This window comes from Meleagris gallopavo, chromosome 6, assembly GCF_000146605.3.
Source record: "Meleagris gallopavo isolate NT-WF06-2002-E0010 breed Aviagen turkey brand Nicholas breeding stock chromosome 6, Turkey_5.1, whole genome shotgun sequence".
NCBI lineage: Eukaryota > Metazoa > Chordata > Aves > Galliformes > Phasianidae > Meleagris > Meleagris gallopavo.
The window spans coordinates 20,045,135-20,053,388 of record NC_015016.2 but is presented as its reverse complement, the minus strand read 5'-3'; positions in this window follow the sequence as shown (position 1 = coordinate 20,053,388).

Here is an 8,254-nt window from a genome sequence, read left to right as displayed (position 1 = left end):
GGCGGGAGCGGCACCGGGTATTCGCTGCGGGTCGAGTGCCGGTACGTTCCTTCTCCAGCTATTAAGAATGAGCCGTTGAACCCTGCCGACACGAAGGGGTAATGCGCTGGCGACAAATCCAGGCAAACCACGGAACTCCGCAACATCACTTGCTCTGGCAGCTGCTGAGAGGGACGGAGCATGACAGTGTCACGGGATAACAAAGCATCCCGAGTTGGAAGGGACCCACAAAGATCACTAAGTCCAACTCCTGGCTCCACACAGCACCACCCAAAATGAAACCCTACGGCTGAGAGCACTGTCCAAATGCACCTTGAACTCTGACAGCTTGGAGCTGAGACCCTGGGCAGCCCGTTCCATGCCCACCGCCCCCTGGTGCAGACCTTTCCCTGACCCCCAGCTGCCCCTCCCCTGACGCAGCTCCATGCCGTTCCCTCGGGCCTGTCGCTGTCACACAGAGCAGAGCTCAGCGCTGCCCCGTGTTCCCTGTGAGCAGCTGCAGCCGCCATCAGGGCACTCCTCAGCTCCTCTGCTCTGGGCTCAGCAAGCCCAGGGACCTCAGCTGCTCCCATACGTTTGTCCTCATGTCCGTTCATTGTCATCATAGCCCTCCTTTGGATCCTCTCTAATAGTTTTATGTTCTTCCTATACTGCAGCACCCAGACTGCACCCAGTGCTGGAGGAGAGGCCGCACAGAGCAGAGCAGAGCAGGACAACCCCTCCCCTCACGTGGTGGCAATACTGGGCCCTGTACCTCCCAGGGTCTGGGTGTCCCTTTGGTATATGGGGCACACTGCTGGCTCATGTTTAACTTGCTGTCAGCCAGAACTTACGCATCTGCAGGACTGCTTTCCTGCCCCTTGTCTCCCAGTCTGTGCACTTATCCAGGGCTGCCCAATCCCAGAATCCAGCACTGCTCTTGTTCAACTTCATGTGGTAGGTGATTTCCCAGCCCTCCGATTTGCCAGGATCTCTCTTCATCATACAACCACAAACAGCTCCCTCATATTGTTCATTAGCTGCGTGAATTTGCCACAAACAGTGTTTTGGCTTAATGCTGTGAATAAGAAATCTTAATTGCAGGACATGAAATCTGTAGGTGATTTGCAAAATTGGCAATCCAAGAAGGTTATGGCTGTTAATCACATAGCAACTTCTAAGCAAAGTTCATTAAACTAATTGCAAAAATATCCAGAAAATGGCCTGGAGATGTGCATTGCAAAATTTGAAAAATAATTAATCAAGCATAGAGAATCAAGGTATAGGTGACAGAAAATAAACACACTAGATACAGAGCTTTACAAACTTGATTTATAGCATTAATGAGATCAAAACATAGATGTTATACACAGTTCTCAGTGTTCACTGGTATGGATCTGATCAACCTCATTTGCACCAAGGGTATGCAGCTCAAAAAACCTCAATAAAGTTTAACTACCCAAATACATGAATAGTGGCAGGAAAGCATCAGATCTCTTAAAACAGCTTCAGTAAGAGCCTTTCAATAAATACATCTGTGGAAGGCCATAAGGCTAGAAGCCTGTCCCAGTGCATCACACTGCACAGTAGTTCCACAGTCCTACAGGCACAAGGACAGTCCCTATGAAATCCTAACCACCCGCAGCATGGCTGATCTGAGGCAGGAGCCTCATATTAGTGTGGTTTTGCAGCAATAGGACTGCTAGAACACAAAGAGAACTGCTTGGCTTCTGAATACAGAACATCAGGCCCTTGGAGAGAACTTCAAGTCTCCTTGGAGAAGAATAGGGTCATAGAGCAGCAATTCAATCATTTTATTTTCCTTTGTATGCTACATGCAGAGTGGTTGAAGAGCTTGGCACGTGGTAGGTGCATCTCTGGAATGGAGTCTGATAATTCACATTCATAAGCAAAAAAAGGGACAAGAGCAAACTCTAAACAAATCATGGAACAATTGAAGCTCTTTAAAAGAGACTAATTAGCACCTAATTATTTAAAGTTATCCACTACCGTATCTACATATCCAGATCCATAAATACTATTCAAATCATTTTTTCTAATAGAAATTTTGCAAACAAAATGGGCACTTCTCCACCCCAACAAAGATTTTAAACAATGTACTCAATGAAAGATCCATATCCATATCAAGATCCATGTCAGAATAGTACAGACTCTTTGCATTGCACTGCAATAGAAAAAAGGGAAACAAGAGGACTTGCTGATGCTGACAGAAGAAACACACTAGATCTGAAGCTTTTCACAATATGGAAGATTATATATTACATTTCTGTTCATCTTATATATGTTGTATGTAGACAACAGAGCAGTTCAAGCAGACACAGAATGTAATGCAAAATTACTTAAGTAATTCTACATTCCATTGATAGCACAACAGCCAAGGTTTGCAGAAACTACTGGCAGTATTGTCTGCTCAATCAGAGACAGTTTGGACCTTATTTAGGGGATCTGATTTTGGCCGCTGACATCAAAGATATTCAAATTTAGAAATTGCTTACAAAACGTTTTTCAATCTCTTCCTTATTTACATAGCATCTCTGTTAAAGAACACTGCTGTAGTCTCAGGGGTGATAAACTGTGGTTTTTTTTTTGATTAGGGCATCACTTTTCAAGAGAGACTTCATGTATGAGCATGGCCATTTACCTAAGTATAAAAATCGGAGTTACACATCCTTTCACATTTTGAGTATTTCTGTGACAATCCATTTAAGTAGGAGGTATTTTTAGGCTCTGCTAAAGCATGACTGACATTTCTGTTAATTCCTAAGGAACACTAAAATGCATACAGCATACTTCGGGGAAGATAAGAGACCAAGGTCCTCCTTTTATGTTAGTATAAATCCAGGGTAACTTCACTGGAGTTAAGAATTACTCTGCTTCCCAGTTCAGTATTAGCGTACAGCTGAGTATGGCTGTCATGTTAACTTGCTCTAGAGTAACAGCTCCATTCAAATGATCTGAATTTGCACATGTGGCAGGAAGAGAAAGCCCAGTTGTTTTAACCTGACAGCACCACTTTAAACTGTACTCAGTAGCTGTTTAAACCAGTTTTGTGCAGTCCTCTAAGACTGAAAATAATTGATTTTTGGATCATTCTGGACGTGTGCTGTATTTACATATAAACATGACAGCTGAGATGTCACCGATGAGTTGTTTTGAGCCACTTTGGTGCTTCTAAGCTACCCAGGTTCCAAGACAGCAATTATTCATGCGGCAGAGCAACAATGTAAGTTTTTCCACAGGGCTCAGGCAAAAGAAGACAGTCATGCCATCAACTGCCTCCTGTCAATGTCTTTAAAGTCCTGGAAGATAATATCTGCATGCAAACAAACAAATGGAAACTATTTACCTATTCTGATGTCTAACTGAAAAAGCTCCTACCTGCCATCCCACCACACCACTGCAGGGGCAGATTTACTCCCTTACATATCACAGCATAAATAGAATTGAGATCTATTTTATAGCTCAGCCATGAATTCTTATTACATAAGCTAGTTTCACACACAAAAAAATCTTGTTTAAACAAAGTACATACACATTTTGGGTGATAAAGAAATCTCATCTGTTCCAGAGTAGCACCAGACTAATGGTAACAGTAATAAGGAGTTGGTAATCTTTAGTTTCAAAGATTTGCAAGGAGCGATTGCATAGTGTAATTTCTTCTATAGGAAACCATTTATAGTTAAAAATGGAAGTTTGTTAATATTGCTAATTTGACAACTGAAGAAGCTTGTGCTGTTCTTATATAGAATATGTCAAATTGTTTGAAAGTGTCAAAATAAAGAACTTTATCCTGAAGGAGCTGAAGAAAACCTCTGGTATTGATAACAAAACTGCCTGTTCTAGGAGCTTATCAGAAAAGCAAGTATCAGCATTGCGAGGGCCTAAACTCAGATTAGCTTTTTTCCAGTTGCAGTGAGGAGACTATCACGTCCACTCTTCAACATTCTACTTTGAAGTCATTTAAGAAATGCAGTAATGGGTAGGAGACAAGATGGAATTTTTGAAAGGGAAGGATATGAATTACATTCTGCATACAACAGTTGAAATAGTCATTTTGTCAACTCTAAAAGCTAGAAATCTTCCGAGTGGTCAAAAGAGCAGTGTTTTGTGCAGTCTCCTAACACAAGCCCTCAGAACTGAGCTCTGAATTTTTAGCACAACACAGACAACTATTAGTTACCAGCCTGGCTAGAATGATGCCAGCTAGTTGCAGAAAATACATGATCTCACAGGAAAGGAAACGACTAAATGTTTGGTCTACTAGGAGTTTACTAAGAGTCAGACCGTGGCAAAACTCGTGGCTCACGTTAGACTCTTCAGGTGGAGGAATATTAGGAAACATTATAGAAAACAAATGGAAAACAAATGAGTAAAATACTTACTTTGATATGGTGAATGGTATCTGTCACACACTTCCATGTATCAGACAAGTATCATATGTACATGATATGTACCATCAAATACATGTAGATCTCTCTTTCTCCATAGCAACATTAGCAAGAAAAATCTGAAGCTGGAAAAATTACTGCTTGCTTGAAGTGTTTCAAGCCAGGAAAGCAAAGAGTGCATCTGACATGTTCCTTTTTATGTTGTAAAACTGTTCAGGGCCAGGTTGTACGGGGTTTTGGGCAACCTGATCTAGTGGGAAGTGTCTCTGCCCATGGCAGGGAACTAGGTGATCTTTAAGATTCCTTCCAACCCAAACCATTCTGCAATTCTGTGATTCTAAGTAAGGTAGTTATATTTTTCAAATATGTAGCAATTGATTAATCTAAAACACAAATCATGGAATCGTAGAATCATAGAATGGTCACCTACTTCCAGCCCCCTGCAACAGGCAGGGACACCTCCCTGCAGATGAAGTTGCTCACAGCCCCACCCAGCCTGGCCTTGAATGCTTCCATGGAGGGGGCATCCACAGCCTCACTGGGCAACCTGTTCCAGTGTCTCACCACCCTCACAGTAAAGAACTTCTTCCTCATAGCTAGTCTAAGTCTATCCTCTTCCAGTTTAAAACCATTTCCCCTTGTCCTGTTACTATATGCCCTAATAAAAAGCCCCTCCCCAAATTACAGATTGTGGGGAGCATTATAATAATTACATTATTATTTCTTAATGGAAATACTTCCTTATTATAATAAAATCCTTTTCCCGGTGAAAAGAATTGTTTTTCTTGGCAGTCAGAATCTGGAATAATGGGGTTTGTCAGTCTGCAAAAAAAAAAAGCATTATCTCAAAGTATTTCTTGTACAGTAAATATCCCGTATTATTCTCAAAGAAAGAGCACTCAGTGAGCCAGAGGAAAATTAGGAGAACAGGGGAAAGTGTACCTGATGCTCAGAGCTTACAAGTGTACTTGAAGTTAAATAATTCACAAGCAAATCTGATTACTGAGTTCAGCAATCATTACCATGCCTAATCAGACAATGTTTTGTGCCATGATGAAGAAAAGACAGCAATCTGGGCTTTGACATTTTCCATCTGACTGACCATTCAAATTTAGCGATACTTTGGAGCCTTCTCCCATTCTGGAAATAGCAGCACATGACTTCTCGGAAGGAGAAACACAGGCTGGAGTTCACAAAATACAGCCCAAAAGTGCTGCCTCACAGTATGCAATCCATTGGCAAGCTGGAAAAATATTTGTTTGGGTTGCTCCACCCTGAAACTGATGAACGTGCCTGTATGTGGGCTTACATTGTAACAGCCTGTCTCAAGCCGTCATGGTAACTTTGGCCTGGACTTGTTATGGTTGCATTAATGGAATTTATTTCTCATTTTTCCTTCAAAAAGTTAGTTATTAAATATAGACGAGAAAAACAGCTGCTTAGCTGAAAACAGTAATCTGTCACTTGTAGAATATACAACAAATTATATATTTCCCATACCTCAGCTACCTGCCACATACTTGGATTACATTTCTTCCTACCTTACAGGTACTGTCTTGCTAATATAACCTCAGTAACATCTCAAAGCTATGCTTGGTAATCAGTTTAATTTATTGCATAAAAGCATTCAGTATTAATTACCATGTTCCATATGGCTATATAAAGGTAAGCCAGCTTAAAAATATTCAGTTATTTTGGAAACACTGTGCTCTTCACTAAAGCAGAGAAACAGTACTGCTGTGCTGCAATCACTGTGAAGAAATTGCAAGGAAATAAAAGTTACCAGTTAGAGTTGTCTGCAAGGAATGGCTCTGGGCTAACACTAAAGCACTTGTGCACTTGTGTAAAGAGAGAAAAAGAAGTTAAAAAGGGTGACCAGTTCATCACACCAGTGATGTGGTGTGGAAAATAACAACATTGCCATCTTATTGAAACAAAAAACATAAAAATTAACAAATCAAAGCCTACAATTTTACAATGACATCTTTAATAAAAGGTAAGAACACTTACATTAATCAGTACAGAATTATAGAGGAATAGGATGATTTCAATATTTGTATTAAACAGAACAAACATTTGCATTAATCCGAAGTGACAAGGCTGTCAAGGAACCCAGGCCATTGCCCAAGACAAAAATACGAGGTAGCCAGCTTTGCACAAGCAAAATCACCAAGCCACCAGCAGGACAGAAGAAAGAAAGAACACAACTCTACGTGCCTGATAGCAAGTGGAGAGCAGCTCTTTGGCTCTCCCTATCGGACGGAAGGGGCAACACCTTGCTGGTAGCAGATGTGTTCCAGTACATTAACGTGAAGTATAGCTCCTTTGCTGCTCTGAAGTTTTGTTCCATCTGTTGTGTAATTATAAAAGTGCTTCATGAGACAAGGGGAACCTCTTGTCATTTCACTGTTGAGTCAGTGGATAAATCCAAAAGTGAGACCAATGATAAAGTGATTTTGCTTCTTTAATAAAAATTCAGTTGACATACTGAGTAGGTAAAAGCTAGCAGGAGCACAAAATAGCAGGAAAATGAAAACGTATTATCTTGAGCAGTTCCACTTCCTTCTCAAGAAAAGGCCTGCGTTCTGGAAAGTTGGGTTAGTTGTGGTTAATTTGATGCAATATATATTGCAGTAACAACAATGCAGATACACGATCTCTTGAAGAGAAGCTACCCATCTCTAGAGGAATTTGAAAAGCCATGATTTACATCAGCAAGCATTGGAATAGGCCTGCAAAATGGATTTAGGCTGTGGTCCCTTGGTTCTGCAGGAGGAAACACGTCTGTCTGAAACAAAGGCTAAAAGGACTCCTGCTACCAGAGAAAGGTCCATTTACACTCAACTCACCTATGTTTCTTCACAAAACAAATTATATCTGATCCAGTCATCTGGAACTTTAATGCAAAATGACAAAGAGATGCAAGAGCTCCAGGAAACATCTACTGAATGGCACTCAGGACAAGTGGCCCCATCAAGGGTGACCCTTTCATCCATTCAGTTACAAAGTCATGTGCATGTTAGCACAATAACTCAGTAAATAAGCTGCTAGTAGGGCCTGGGTTAAACAACTGTATGTGCTACTGCCTGGGAAGCAAAAGTAGATACTTCAAAAATAATGAAAAATAACAAATATATCAAAATCAAAAGCTTTAAGCAAGTGAATAGGAGAAAATACAGAACCTAAGACAAAATAAAATGCTGAATTTGAACTGCTTTAGCAAGAGTTTTATGTAATTTCAAGAGCTATGGTGAAATTCTTTAAAATGACTTCACATGAGTTTGTTTTCCTCTGCATTGTGTTGTCCTTGCCATAAGTAATGCATCTACAAATGATCAACATCTTCAGACATCTATGTTGTCATCTAAGAAAAATGGCTGTGAGGAAGGGAGAAGGGAGGGCTGGACTGAATGGCAAAAGGAGGAAAGTGAGATTACAGGGGTTTCATCCTGTATAGACCCTCAATCCAGCAGTCTGTATTAGTTTTCATGCTGTGCAGTGTAAAAGAGAAAATACTGCTTAGGAATAGATGGTGAGGAGGTGGAGGCAGAAGGAAATACAGACGGGTACAAAACTGCCAACAACCTTTCAGATTTGAGCTGAAAGAAGTTTTAAGGAGTGCGTGAGAAGCAAAAGAACTTGACCCTTTTTATTTATCTATTTAGGATGCAAAGCTTTCAGATAAGAAATAAAGTGGATTAGATGAGAGATGTTATCTCTGAAATAAGGAGATAAAGAAGCTGCATGTTTCCATGCCTTCACACAGGCGGCTTCCAGATTTATACCAATGCCTTAACTATGACAGTGCAAACAAGGCCAGCAAGGAATGGCACACGAATGACAAAGTACTGGAGTGCATGGTGTGC